Source organism: Oncorhynchus mykiss, chromosome 25 (genome assembly GCF_057628025.1).
Source record: "Oncorhynchus mykiss isolate SJ-2025 chromosome 25, ASM5762802v1, whole genome shotgun sequence".
Classification (NCBI taxonomy): domain Eukaryota; kingdom Metazoa; phylum Chordata; class Actinopteri; order Salmoniformes; family Salmonidae; genus Oncorhynchus; species Oncorhynchus mykiss.
The window spans coordinates 52,936,760-52,952,757 of record NC_143046.1 but is presented as its reverse complement, the minus strand read 5'-3'; the positions used below and the strand labels follow the sequence as shown (position 1 = coordinate 52,952,757).

The 15,998-nt window shown below is 42.5% G+C and overlaps 1 protein-coding gene across 1 annotated transcript in view; it reads left to right on the top strand.

Moving 5' to 3' along the window:
- Positions 1-15,998, top strand: part of pacrg (PARK2 co-regulated) — a 256,594-nt gene that overhangs the window by 185,340 nt on the left and 55,256 nt on the right. The gene's annotated exons all lie outside the window — the stretch shown is intronic.

Here is a 15,998-nt window from a genome sequence, read left to right as displayed (position 1 = left end):
CAGCCAGGGGGGGGGGGGGGGGGGGGGGGGGGCAGAGTAGCTAAGGGACCTGATTGATGCCATTGACTAGATATTTATTATGAATGCATTTCTCATCCATCGGAGAGGGGCCCCTGCCATCAATCTGCATGGCCCTGGCAGCGGCCTGCCATCTTCCCAGCCCGCTATTTATGACCCTCTTTTGGCCACCGAGCAGCATCCAATTTACACGCCGCCGCAAATCACACCCCCAACTTTGGCACTCCGGCGTCAGAATTGTAGGGGCCACGAGAGTGTGAGACACAGAAGATGTTGTGCAGAAGGAGGATGTGGAGGGAGACAAGTAGAGAGATGGACTTTTGAGGACTTGTTTTTACCAGACAGGTCACACCTGTAGGCCTATGTTGATTCAAACATTGGAGGTGGCTGATTTGTTTGGGCTACAGTAAATTGTCAGGTTTGAGTAGTCTCGTATCATTTTCTTCTTAATGGTATCATTCATGTGCTTCTCCAGAGAAAACTCATACCCTGCTACAACTCGTTCCCTGCCACATGTCGCGCCACCATTTTGTTTTTAATGTTTACCTCTGTTGCCTGAAGACAGCATTCCTGCTCTGCTAGTCAACATCACATCTCTACTCTCACAACCACTGTCTACGCCCCACTGTGGGGCCACAGAGAGACTTGTGACAATCTGAACCCTGACAACAACAAAAAACACGTTGTTCTTCTCAGAATCTCTCTTTCCCAGCATGCATTTGTCTCGCACCACTGAGCATTATACATTGCGCTGGGGTGTAAAGAAGAGGTGGAGTATGCTGTCTGCTTTCATTTCTTTTTTTATTTTATATTTTACAACACTCTTCTGAAAGTGATGAATCGCTTCCATCCCACAGAATTTTGTTTGGAATTAACACGTTGCCACGGCGAGAAGTGGTCTGTTAAATAACCATCGCCGACTACGCACCAAAATTATTAAGTACCCCAGGATGGCGAGCAGCGCCGAGCACACAGACTAAACAGACAGTTATGGAAGGGCCCAATTACAGTGCATGAGGTTTCACCCTGTCACGCCCTGACCTTAGAGAGCTTTTTATGTCTCTATTTTGGTTTGGTCAGGGTCAGCTGTCCCTGATTGAGAACCACACCCGACCAAAACATAGAAAAAGGAACATAGAATGCCCACCCAAATCACACCCTGACCAAACCAAAATAGAGACATAAAAAGCTCTCTAAGGTCAGGGCGTGATTTGGGTGGGCATTCTATGTTCCTTTTTCTATGTTTTGTATTTCTTTGTTTTGGCCGGTTGTGGTTCTCAATCAGGGACAGCTGACTATCGTTGTCTCTGATTGGGAACCATACTTAGGTAGCTTTTCCCCACCTATGCTTGGTGGGTAGTTATTTTCTGTTTAGTGTTTTCTGCACCTGACAGGACTGTTTTGGTTTCGTTTATTCTCTTTGTTTTTTTGTTATAGTGTTCAGTTTAAATAAAACGTAATGAACACTTACCCCGCTGCGCTTTGGTCCGATTCATCCTCTGCAGACGACGACACCCGTTACACACCCTCAATTATATAGAGAATATATATATGTAGTCTGGCCCCTAATGAAAATGGAGGCGAGTGCTGAGGCCCAGTCTGCATCTCAATTGGCACCCTATTCCCTATATGGTGCTATCACGCCCTGACCGTAGCTTTGTATGTTTCTATTTTTTGTTTGGTCAGGGTGTGATGTGGGTTGGCATTCTATGTTTGTATGTCTAGGTTTTGTATTTCTATGTTTTGGCCGGGTATGGTTCTCAATCAGGGACAGCTGTCTTTCATTGTCTCTGATTGAGAACCATACTTAGGTAGCCTGTTTTCCCACTGTTAGTTGTGGGTGGTTATTTTCTGTTTAGTGTTGGCTGCACTTTGCAGAACTGTTTCGGCTATTATTTTTGTTAATTTGTATTCAGTGTTCAGTCAGTTAAGCTAATAAAGATGAACACGTACCCCGCTGCATTTTGGTCCAATGACTCCTCTTCTTCTTCTTCTTCCGATGAAAGCCGTGACAGGTGCACTACTTTTGACCAGAGCCCTATGGGACTTGGTCAAAAGAAGTGCATTATCAAGGAAATAGGGTCCCATTTGGGACACCGTCCCAATTTCCCGTTGGGACGCAGAAAAAGTCCCCTATAAAATGGGAGCCATACGGAGAGGAATCATGAAAATCAAATAAGAATCTTACATGGCCAAAGGAGATTATTTGTACAAAAATCAAATAAGTAATTTATTACGTATCTGGAAACATTTTATATGTTGGCGTAGTTGTTTCCAGAGAGCAGAATGTTGGTTGCCAACATGAAGTCACCTGCCTGCATTACGTACTTGAAGGTGGGCTTTGACTTCCACTTCCAAAGGCTGTGACCATGCTGGCAAAACTGAGCTGCGGAGAAAGTGGACAGGACATGATTATTCAATTAACCCAAAATGTTGCCAACGTGACAGAAACCATTCGTACAATTCAAGTCAACCACAAAGCAATAGAGGCATTCCACTGAGATGTTAGAACATAGGCTGAAGTCTAAACAGGACAAATACACTGAACAAAAATGTAAACGCAACAATTTCAAAGATTATACTGAGTTACAGTTCATATAAGGACATCAATTGAAAAAAATAATTAGTCCCTAATCTATGGATTTCACATATATCTGTTGGTCAAAGATACGCTACATGACCAAAAGTCAGGTGGACACCTGCACGTTGAACATCTCATTCCAAAATCATGGGCATTAATTTGCTATAACAGCCTCCACTCTTCTAGGAATGCTTTCCATTAGATGTTGGAATATTGCTGCAGTCACTTGCTTCCATTCAGCCACAAGAGCGTTAGTGAGGTCGGGCACTGATGTTGGGCGATTAGACCTGGCTCGAAGTCGGCTTTCCAAATCATCCCAGAGGTGGTCGATGGGGTTGAGGTCAGGGCTCTGTGCAAGCCAGTCAAGTTCTTCCACACCGATTTCGACAAACCATTTCTGTATGGACTTCACTTTGTGCACGGGGGCAATGTTATGCTGAAACAGGTAAGTGTCTTCCCCAAACTGTTGCCACAAAGTTGGAGGCACGAAATAATCTAGAATGTCATTGCATGCTGTAGCGTTAATATTTCCCTTCACTGGAACTATGGGGCCTAGCCCGAACCATGAAAAACAGCTCCAGACCATTATTCCTCCTCCACCAAACTTGGCACTATACATTGGGGCAGGTAGCGTTCTCCTTGTATCCGTCAAACCCAGATTTGTCCGTTGGACTTCTAGATGGTGATGCGTCACTCAAAAGAATGCGTTTCCACTGCTCCAGAGACCAATGGCGACAAGCTTTACACCACTACAGCAGATGCTTGGCATTGCACATGGTGATCTTACGTTTAAGTGCGGCTGCTCGGCCATGGACACCCATTTCAAGAAGCTCTTGACGAACAGTTATTGTGCTGACGTTGCTTTGAGAGGCAGTTTGGAACTCAGTAGTGAGTGTTGCAACTGAGGATAGACCATTTTTACCAGCTATGCACTTCAGCACTCGGCGGTCCTGTTCTGTGAGCTTGCGTGGATTATCACTTCGCGTCTGAGTTGTTGTTGCTCCTAGATGTTTCCACTTCACAATACAGCTCTTACAGTTGACCGGGGCAGCTCTAGCAGGGCAGACATTTTACAAACTGACTTGTTGGAAAGGTGGCATCTTATGACGGTGCCACGCTGAAAGTCACTAAGCTCTTCAGTAAGGCCATTCTACAGCAAATGTTTGTCTATGGAGATTGCATGGTTGTGTGCTCGATTTTATAGACCTGTCAGCAACAAGTGTGGCTGAAATAGTCGAATCCACTCACTTGAAGGGGTGTCCACATATTTTTGTATATAAAGTGTACCTTAAAAAAAGGTAGTGGTGTGACAACCATTTGCCTCATGTAGCACAACACATCTCCTTCGCATAGAGTTTATCAGGCGGTTGATTGTGGCCTGTGGAATGTTGTCCCACTTCTCTTCAATGGCTGTGCCAAATTCTCTAAAACAACATTGGAGGTGGCAACAGCTCTGGTGGACATTCCTGCGGTCAGCATGCCAATTGCACACTCCCTCAAAACATGAGACATCTGTGGCATTGTGTTGTGAGACAAAGCTGCACATTTTAGAGTGGCCTTTTATTGTCCCCAGCACAAGGTGCACTTGTGTAGTGATCTTGATATGCCACACCTGTCAGGTGGATGGATTATCTTGACAAAGGAGAAACACTCACTATCAGGGATGTAAACACATTTCAAAGAAATAATATTAGTATGCCTATGGAACATATATTGGATATTTTACTTCAGCTCATGAAACATGGACCAATACTTGACATGTTGCGTTCACATTTTTGTTCAGTGTATATCATTTCTAGGCAAAAGTTGGGCTGTAGGAACATCTCACCCCTTCCAAAATGGCCACTGTTCCCATGGAGGTCAACTTGAGCTCAAACGGTTGGAAAGCCATCACACTCTACACCAGTCTCATGGTGTTTGTATGTGCATTTGTGTATAGGAAGCTGAAGAAATGTAGCAAGCTGCCTCAAGTAGGTGATGGGCGCATGCTGGCCAACACTGTCAAATTGACAGATTTCTCACTGGTGCCCTGGAAAAGACGGCACATCCAGTTCTGGAGACTGCACAATCCACTGCATCATGCATGGATTCATCCAGCCCCAGTGACAGGAAGCGTCTCTATGCATGGTGGATTCTGAAGGGCACCGCCAGTTCTGTGTTGACAAAGGCAACCAATAGTTATGAAGACACTGTCTCATCGAATCGTATTTGTATGGAAGCTGTTGTCCACCTGGGACAAAAATAGAAACTCACACTGTGACAGTTACCACACATAAAGAGGGGGGACAATAACCAGCATCGGAGCGGTCGTCCTCGGGTTCCAAATCCTCATCGAAAGTCTCCCACTAGTTATCAGAAGGCACTCAGGGCTCGTCTTCGCAGTCTATACTGTAAAACATACAGTAACACAGTACACACAGTTGTACATGACAACTATAGGTAGATTTCTCTCATCTCTCATCATACTTACACACGGTTCATTCGATTATTGGCCTCATCGTCATCTACAATGCTCATGTTTGTCATGCTAAAAATGAAAAAGTTACCCAAGATGAAGATATTATCACTCTGGAGTTCAAAGTAAAATACAACACCCAAAGTAAACCCACATTCCAACCTTTTTTCTAAAGCTTGATTGCATTGCATTGCTCATCTAACACTTAGACTCCAGGCACCAGGAACGTATCTTCTCTGTAAGGGGAGTTTCAAAATGCTTTCCATTTCAGTTTAATGTCTCCAGTCATTCAACATAATGTCCTGTTACAGTCTAATACTAAGTACATGTGTAGCGTTTGGCCTAAGGCTGTCAACATCTCAGCCAGACAGTTCAAATGGGGAAAAAAACAAGGTAATAATATTTCTGTGCAGTAGGATAATCTATTGGGATAGTGTGTCATCAATACTCAAAGTAAATTACGGATAGCTCATTTTCTCAAACAGCTTACCTTCATTCATGCCTGGCATTAGAATATTACTTGTTTATTATAAAGTAAAATATATTTGTTATTGGCCAGCGAGGGGAAATACAATGATGGCGTGGACAACATGGACAAAAATACATAGCCTACGTTAGCTAGATAGCTATGTGCTTACCGATCTGATTCTGCTCTAATACTTGACAATGGTGGGGCTGGAAACACAGGCTTGCCATGCGTTGATGTAGATTTATTCCTTAACGGAAAAATTATATTTTCTGTTCAAAGATTTTCTAGAGCTTTGACGTGAAGTAATGAAGCCCAGTTCAGATATAACAGAGAAGAGACAAGATAAAACTAGCAAGTTTTAGAATGTTGTGTTGTACAACAGATTATTAAAGACAGGGCATTCAGATAAACAACATGAGATGTGAAGTTGAGAACGTTTCCATTCTAATGGTGCCTCTTTACAATTCCGTGATGAAACTTTGAAACAAAGTTGCGACTTGTTGAAGCAAACGAGTGTCATGAAATAGGGTACACTTTTTTGGCTTGTCAGATACAAACAAATGCTGCGGTCATCTAAGCTACTAGCTAACGGGGTCTATCGCTTTCCCTTTTTTGCCTGTCTGCTCTTCAAAGTTCTTATTTTATTTTTATTCAACCTTTATTTAACTAGGCAAGTCAGTTAAGAACAAATTCTTTGTCACGTTCGTCGTAATGATTGGACCAAGGCGCAGCGTGAATAGAGTTCCACATATTTTTTTAATAAACTGAAACTCACCAACACAACATAAACATGCCGCTACATGTGTGCACTCAGGCAACTCAATGTAGACGAAAAAACGCCCACAAAACACAAAGGGGAAATGGCTGCCTAAATATGATCCCCAATCAGAGACAATGATAAACAGCTGTCTCTGATTGGGAACCATATCAGGCCAACATAGAAATACAAAAAACCTAGATGACCCACCCATGCCACTATCACACCCCAAACAACACAGAGAATAAACAGCTTACTATGTTCAGGGCGTGACATTCTTATTTACAATGATGGCCTACCAAAAGGCAAAAGGCCTCCTGTGGGGCCTGGGATTAAAAAAAAATAATAAACACAATATAAATATAGGACCAAACACATGAGAGAGAGAACACAACACAACATGAAGAGAGACCTAAGACAACAACATAGCAAGGCAGCAACACATGACAACACAGCATACAATACATGCAACATTTCTGTTACAGTTAAAGTCGGAAGTTTACATACACCTTAGCCAAATACATTTAAACTCCGTTTTTAACCATTCCTGACATTTAATCCTAGTAAAACCTCCCTGTCTAAGGTCAGTTAGGATCACCACTTTATTTTAAGAATGTGAAATGTCAGAATAAATGATTTACTTCAGCTTTGATTTCTTTCATCACATTTCCAGTGGGTCAGAAGTTTACATACACTCAGTTAGTATTTGGTAGCATTACCTTTAAATTGTTTAACTTGGGTCAAACGTTTTGGGTAGCCTTACACAAGCTTCCTACAATATGTTGGGTAAATGTTGGCCCATTCCTCTTGACAGAGCTGATGTAACTCAGTCGGGTTTGTAGGCCTCCTTTCTTTTTTTCAGTTCTGCCCACAAATGTTCTATAGGATTGAGGTCAGGGCTTTGTGATGGCCACTCCACTACCTTGACTTTGTTGTCCTTTAGTCATTTTGCCAACACTTTGGAAGTATGCTTGGGGTCATTGTTCATTTGGAAGACCCATTTGCGACCAAGATTTAACTTCCTGACTGATGTCTTGAGATGTTGCTTCAATATATCCACATCATTTTCCTTTCCTCATGATGCCATCTATTTTGTGAAACATGATGCTGCCACTCCCGTGCTTCACAGTTGGGATGGTGTTCATCGGCTTGCAAGCCTCCCACTTTTTCCTCCAAACATAACGATGGTCATTGTGGCCAAACATGTGCAGTTGCAAACCATAGTCTGGCTTTTTTATGGCGGTTTTGGAGCAGTGGCTTCCTCCTTGCTGAACGGCCTTTCAGGTTATTTCGATAAAGGACTCGTTTTACTGTGGATATAGATACTTTGTATCTATTTCCTCCAGCATCTTCACAAGGTCCTTTGCTGTTGTTCTGGGATTGATTTGCACTTTTCGCTCCAAAGTACGTTAATCTCTAGGAGACAGAACGTCTCTCCTTCCTGAGCGGTATGATGGCTGCGTGGTCCCATGGTGTTTATACTTGCGTACTATTGTTTGTACAGATGAACGTGGTACCTTCAGGCATTTGTAAATTGCTCCCAAGGATGAACCAGACTTGTGGAGGTCTACAATTTTTTTCTGAGGTCTTGGCTGATTTCTTTTGATTTTCCCATGATGTCAAGCAAAGAGGCACTGAGTTTGAAGGTAGGCCTTGAAATACATTCACATATACACCTCCAATTGACTAAAGCCATGACATATTTTCTGGAATTTTCCAAGCTGTTTAAAGGCACAGTCAATTTAGTGTATGTAAACTTCTGACCCACTGGAATTGTGATACAGTGAATTATAAGTGAAATAATCTGTCTGTAAACAATTGTTGGAAAAATGACTTGTGTCATGCACAAAGTAGATGTCCTAACCGACCTGCCAGAAATTTGTGGAGTGGTTGAAAAATGAGTATTAATGACTCCAACCTAAGTATATGTAAACTTTCGACTTCAACTGTATGTCTACATGTTACCCACCCACATAAGTCAGACATTGCAATAGTATTAATGACTCCAACCTAAGTTTATGTAAACTTTCGACTTCAACTGTATGTCTACATGTTACCCACCCACATAAGTCAGATATTGCAATAATATTTTGTGAATATTGTATGTGTATTTGCTGCCATATGTATTACTTACAAGTTCCAGAACATACAGTATATGAATCTTGTTAAATTCGTATATATATTTTCCATATGGGAAGGCTAATCTATTTTCATTAGAAGAGGCACTACTTTTCCTACTGATTGCCGGGGCTGCTGTGCTTTGACAAAGAACTTGCTTACCTGAAGAGAGAGTTTTCTCAATTGAAGAAGCATTATGCCTAGGTTGAATAATGGATGTGGAGTAAAATGAAAGTTGTGGAAACAGTCTTTCTCCTTGCATACACTTAAAGAAAATGTGTTGGTAGGTGCCTGTGTATGTATGGCTAGTACAGGTCTTACTCTACAGTCGTGGCCAAAAGTTTTGAGAATTACACAAATATACATTTTCACAAAGTTTGCTGCTTCAGTGTCTTTAGATATTTTTGTCAGATATTACTATGGAATACTGAAGTATAATTACAAGCATTTCATACATGTCAAAGGGTTTTATTGACAATTACATGAAGTTGATGCAAAGAGTCAATATTTGCAGTGTTGACCCTTCTTTTTCAAGACCTCTGCAATCTGCCCTGGCATGCTGTCAATTAACTTCTGGGCCACATCCTGACTGATGGCAGCCCATTCTTGCATAATCAATGCTTGGAATTTGTCAGAATTTGTAGGGTTTTGTTTGTCCACCCGCCTCTTGAGGATTGACCACACGTTCTCAATGGGATTAAGGTCTGGGGAGTTTCCTGGCCATGGACCCAAAATATCGATGTTTTGTTCCCCGGGACACTTAGTTATCACCTAGTTAGTTGCCTTATGACAAGGTGCTCCATCATGCTGGAAAAGGCATTGTTCGTCACCAAACTGTTCCTGGATGGTTGGGAGAAGTTGCTCTCGGAGGATGTGTTGGTACCATTCTTCATTCATGACTGTGTTCTTAGGCAAAATTGTGAGTGAGCCCACTCCCTTGGCTGAGAAGCAACCCCCCACATAAATGGTTTCAGGATGCTTTACTGTTGGCATGACACGGGACTGATAGCGCTCACCTTGTCTTCTCCGGACAAGCTTTTTTCCAGATGCCCCAAACAATCGGAAAGGGGATTCATCAGAGAAAATTACTTTACCCCAGTCCTCTGCAGTCCAGTACCTTTTGCAGAACATCAGTCTGTCCCTGATGTTTTTCCTGGAGAGAAGTGGCTTCTTTGCTGCCCTTCTTGACACCAGGCCATCCTCCAAAAGTTTTCGCCTCACTGTGCGTGCAGATGCACTCACACCTGCCTGCTGCCATTCCTGAGCAAGCTCTGTCCTGGCGCTATCTGGACTTTCTTGGGCGCCCTGAAGCCTTCTTCACAGTTCTTAGTGATCCGATTCAGTTCTTAATGATCCGATAAATGGTTGATTGAGGTGCAATCTTACTGGCAGCAATATCCTTGCCTGTGAAGCACTTTTGTTTAAAGCAATGATGACGGCACGTGTTTCCTTGCAGGTAACCATGGTTGACAGAGGATGAACAATGATTCCAAGCACCACCCTCCCTCCAGTCTGTTATTCGATCTCAATCAGCATGACAGAGTGATCTCCAGCCTTGTCCTCGTCATCACTCACACCTGTGTTAACAAGAGAATCACTGTAACAGGGCTGAAATGCAGTGGAAATGTTTTTGGAGGATTCAGTTCATTTGCATGGCAAAGAGGGACTTTGCAATTAATTGCAATTCATCTGATCACTCTTCATAACATTCTGGAGTATATGCAAATTGCCATCATACAAACTGAGGCAGCAGACTTTGTGAAAATTAATATTTGTGTCATTCTCAAAACTTTTGGCCACGTGTAACGTTCTGGGTGTCGTGAGTGGGAAGTCAGGCGCAGGAAACAGAGAGTTCAATATAGTGCTCTTTTAATGCACACACGGTGAACAACGGCCACCCCACGAAACACCGGGTGCTCAAAACAAATTCCCCAGACACGGGGGACGAAAACTGTCCAGCAAACTCCACGAACATAAACCAACACGTTCATCTACACCAAACACAAACTCAAAACAGGTGTAACCAATAAACACATAAGGAGGGGGAGGAAAGAATCAGTGGCAGCTAGTAGGCCGGCGACGACGACCACCGAGCGCCACCCGAAGGGGAGCCACCTTCGGTCGGAGTCGTGACACCACGACTGTAGTGGTGTATTACAGAGACCCGTCTTTGTCTAATACATTCACAGTCTCACAAGATTTCACAGACATGCACGCACACACCCACCTACGCACACACATGCTAAGGCACATATTCCCTTATGGGCTCGATTCGGTCTTAAGTAGCAACATTTGAAATTGTGTTTTTTACATTGGATAAAAGTATAGACTCAAAGCTAGAAAATGGTATACATACACTACAGTTGAGGAACAATGGGAAAGTAATTCTGCTTTAAAAGTTGATAAACTTGTAACCTCACTTTTGAGAAAATGGACCTTGAATATTTTTGGTACCTACTGGAGAGCGCTTCTTTGTCTACACCCATTCAGCATCGTTCACACCCTCTTAGGCTTTAGCCCCATCCATTTCTTTAAGGATTCACATGTGAGGCTATGTACTAAACAACCAAAGATTTCAAGACTGAAGGCTGGCTGGCTTATACTACGGGTGAGTTTGTAAATGTAATATGGAGTGACAGAATGTACTCTGTGCGTTTGTAAACTCAGAGCGTTGTCAGATTGTCCGTTTGTAAATTCAGACCATTTAGCTCTCGTTGCGTTCAGAGCGCACACTGGATGCTCTGGCCGAGGAGTAGGGTTGATCTGAGCGTTCTGTCTAAACAACAGCAGTCAAGCACCCAAGCTAACTGGCTAATGTTGGCTAGCTTGCTAGCTACTTCCAGACACAAATGAGAGAACAGCTCACTCTGACCATTTTACTCGCCCTAGCAGAGCTGGTTAGGCTGTTTTTATGTTATCCAGAGTGTTGGTGACTGCAACTGTGCTGCTGGCAACAATTGAATTATGCTTTTTTGCCAACGTTAACTGACACTGGCCATATTCAACGGGTGGTGAGTGTTTGTAAATCCGTCAATTATTCTGCGCTCTAGCACACTCAGAGTGCTCAGAAATTGGAGTAGATAGCCAGAGCTAATTTACCAACTACATCTATCCACAGTTGTCACAGTGACATCATAAACATTATATTGAAATAGTTACTTGCATAGTTTTGTATTTTGTTTAGACATGGAGCTAGCTAGCTAAACAATGAACCATAATCCCAACTCATAACGTTACTACCCTGCATGAATCTGCAGGTAACTAATCAACCAGGTTCAATGTTAGCTAGCTAACATTAGGTTATAACTAGTAATGCAAATGGCTCTGAGATACGAATAATATTACACAGATCATACACATAACGTTAGCTAGCTAACAGTACACTTTAACTTGAAATGAAAATGACTTTCTGACAAAATTAGAAATATGTAATGTCAAAAATGTAGCTAGCTAGACTCTCACCCGTATACATGGATGGATGCTTCTCCCTCTGTCACGGATGCCATGGTTGCCCTTAGTTTGAAAATGTAATCCAGAGACAGGTGTTTTATACAAAAGCCATCTGTGTGTTCTCTTTTCGACCCCGTCTGCATATTTGCAATCAAACGGCAGAATTTTCTCCATCCCCTTAGCTATCATACTCTAATTCCACTGATTTCAAAACTCTGTCCTCCAGAAAATGGAGAGCTACACTTATGCAGTTCTACTACGTGATATCTTTCAAAAAAAAGCTGTGTTAGAAAGGATTACCTACACATACTGACCAGCTCATATTATAGACAGAAGCATGCTACATGGCAGACCAATCCAAACTAATCTCTCGGCATGTCCAGCCCACTCATTATCTCAGCCAATCATGGCTAGCAGGAAGGTATCTCTCCTTTTCTGTGGCTAAACCAACCAAGCTCGTAATTTAACAATTTTATTCGTATTTACAGAGGGCATACAAGTTTGTTATTAAGGCACATGAACGTTCACATGTTCCAGAAGGCATTTCTGTCCAAAAAAATCAAATTTTGAATCAAATAAATAATTATGTTCAAATGGCGCTCCTGTGAAGTAGTGACACGCGACATACGCCTAGTTTCCTGAAACGGGTCACATATGAGATCACCTACAGTGATGGAACATATCATGAAATGAAAGGCATGCAGATATGAACTCACACGTAGGCACTTTTTTACACACACAAACACACACAATCGATGTTGTTTCCATGTCATTTTGGGGGGGAAATTGAATGTGATGATGTTGAATCAATGTGGAAAACTGAATGGTTTTGCAAAAGCAATGTCAGTATTTTCTTTACCCAACTTTCACCCAAAATGAGATGAATGTTAAAATGTTTGTTGATTTTACTGTGAACCCGCGTTAGTTGACAGCTCAATCAAATGTCAATCAAAACTAGACGTATGACTGACGTCTGTGCCAAGTAGGAACGTCAAACATTTACGAGGATGAAGGTTTAATTTACCTGTACTCTTCTGAACAAAGGGAAACGCTTAGCTAGTCATTACTGTATGTGCTGGGAGAGATCACATCCAGATGAAAACTGCATCGGTTTGCACTGAAAAAGACAATGAAAGAGAGAGAGAATAATAGAGAAACAAAATTGCTTTTGGTAAGTTTAGAGACGTTTATAGTGAAAGAGTGCAGCAAGCTGAAGCTTGACCTCTTAAAAGATAACGTGGCGGCCAGGGAGGATTGGGGAGGTTGAGCAAACTCAGAGCAGCCAGTGCCAAAACAGAGATGGAGAGGTGATCGGAAGGGTGTTGTGCTGTAACTGGCCCTTCAGTACTGTAGGTGAACCCATAGAAATATAATGTATAGAACGGGCCCATTCCTACAGATTCTATTTCAATGTGTGAACCCACTCCTCCGGACAACGGCCTAAGAGAGAGAGAGAGAGAGTCAGAGAGATTCACAACAAATTAGGGAAACAGTCATGGTCAAAGAGTGATTGTCGGTCACGGTCATAGGGATGGTCATGAGAGAGAGTCGCGATCGGGAAAGAAATGGACCATCAAAGGCAGACAGTCGGTCACAGTTTGAGAGAAACAGTCAGTCAAAGCGAGACAATCGGTCACGGTTTGAATGAAACGGTCAGTCAAAAAAGGCCAGTCAAGGTTAGAGGGAGAGAGAGAGATGGTCCTGCAAGGGGGTGTTTATAGACAGACACAGACACACACATATTTGTTTTACTGTCCTTCTGGGGACTGAACAATTGATTCCCATTCAAAATCCTATTTTCATTAACCCCTAACCTTAACTCTAACTCCTAACCCTAAACCTAACCCCTAAAATAGCCTTTTTATTTGTGGGTACCAGCGAAATGTCCCCACTTGTCCGGATTTTCCTTGTTTTACTATCCTTGTGAGGTCTTCTGGTCACCACAAGGATAGTAAAACCAAACAAACACAGGAAACAGGAAGAACCCGCTGGGCTGTTTGTGAACTTTAATTAGCTTTCTCAGCATCCTCCTGAACCTCAGAGCATCGATCCCTCTCCTCCAGGTCAGGCTGAACACACACCCCCCACACATACACACACACACACACACACGCACAGTGTACACAAACACCTGTGTGTTTATCACGTCTCTTCTGTCAAACAAAAAAAACAACCTTTTGAACATGTCCAGGTCCATTGAACATGTTGAATGGGTGCTTTTTTTTTGTTGTTGGTGTGTTGTAGACAATTTTGCAATATAGAAGGCAATATGGTATCTGTAGATTATGATAATTAACTGGATGGTTTGATGATTGTGGTTCTTATACAGGCCTAGTCTGAGTATGCAATGAATGGACCTATCTGGGTTATCTGGTTGGTGATGGTGTGGATTGTGCACACATCTCCTCAGAGGAAAAGAGGGAGGGGGAATCGAAAAGATGTGCAAGCCAGCTAATCCACAACACTCTGTAGCATTTCCTCTGCGGATATCTCTCCGCATTTGAACTTTTCAAGGGGGCCAGTCAAAAGCTATCGGTCACTCTTTTAAATGTCAGTGGGTCAGAGCGCCCAAAGTCTGCACAGTCTTACTCCTGCCACTCAAACCCTCCCTGACGCTTTGTTGTTTCTATTTGCTTCCCTTCCTCCTCTCTAACTTTCTTTTCCCTCTCCCTCCTTTTGTTATTATTATTTTGTGTTGCCTTGGCCTTTGTCATAGCCTGCAGGATAATAGCAAAAGAAAGAGCCTATGATAAAGCCTGGTTGGGCCTAGCTCCCAACCTTCTCTTCCCCCCCCCCTCTTCTCCAAGGCATTGCTTTCCTCTCCTCTGATTGCCCCTGGTAGATCCAATCCGAGCACAATAACAATTACCCTCTCCTGTAATACTCAACATCATAAGCCATTAATAGTGTTTGGGCTAACCAGCATCACCTTCTAATTGATTACTTTGGGTCACCCAGGTAATTGGAAATGTGTTGTTCTTTTTTTCTCTCTTCCTCATAACCGTCTTTCAGTTTCCCAAGGAATTATCATCAAGGGAGGATTTATGTACAGTACCAGTCAAAAGTTTGGACACATATACTCCTTCAAGGGTTTTTCTATATGTTTTACTATTTTATATATTGTAGAATGATAGTGATGATAGTGACATCAAAACTATGAAATAAAACGTATGTAATCATGTAGTAACCAAAAAAGAGATTATTCAAAGTAGCCACCCTTTGCCTTGATGACAGCATTACACTCTTGGCATTCTCTCAACCAGCTTCATGAGGTAGTCACTGGCATGCATTTCAATTACTACCTTGTGACAACACAACTGATTGGCTCAAACACATTAAGAAGGAAAGAAATTCCACAAATTAACTTTTAACGAGCCACACCTGTTAATTGAAATGCATGATGAAAGCACTATGATGAAACTGGCTCTCATGAGGACTGCCACAGGAAAGGAAGACCCAGAGTTATCTCTGCTGCAGAGGATAAGTTCATTAGAGTTACCAGGCTCAGAAATTAAAGCCCAAATAAATGCTTCACAGAGTTCAAGTAACAGACACATCTCAACATCAAATGTTCAGAGGAGACTGCGTGAATCAAGCCTTCGTAGTTGATTTGCTGCAAAGAAACCACTACTAAAGGACACCAATAAAACAAGAGACTTGCTTGGGCCAAGAAACGAGAGCAATTAGACTGGTGAAAAAATGTCCTTTGGTCTGATGAGTCCAAATGTAAGATTTTTGGTTCCAACCGCCGTGTCTTTGTGAGACACAGAGTAGGTGAACGGATGATCTTTGCATGTGTGGTTCCCATCGTGAAGCACAGAGGAGGAGATGTGATGGTGTGGGGGTGCTTTTCTGGTGACACTGTCAGTGATTTATTTAGAATTCAAGGCACACTTAACCAACATGTCTACCACAGCATTCTGCAGTGATACGACGTCCGATCTGGTTTTGCGGATAGTAGGACTATCATTTGTTTTTCAACAGGACAATGACCCAACACACCTCCAGGCTGTGTAAGGGTCATTTTAGCAAGAAGGAGAGTGATCGAGTGCTGCATCAGATGACCTGGCCTCCACAATCCAACCTCAACCCAATTGAGATGGTTTGGGATGAGTTGGACTGCAGAGTGAAGGAAATGCAGCCAACAAGT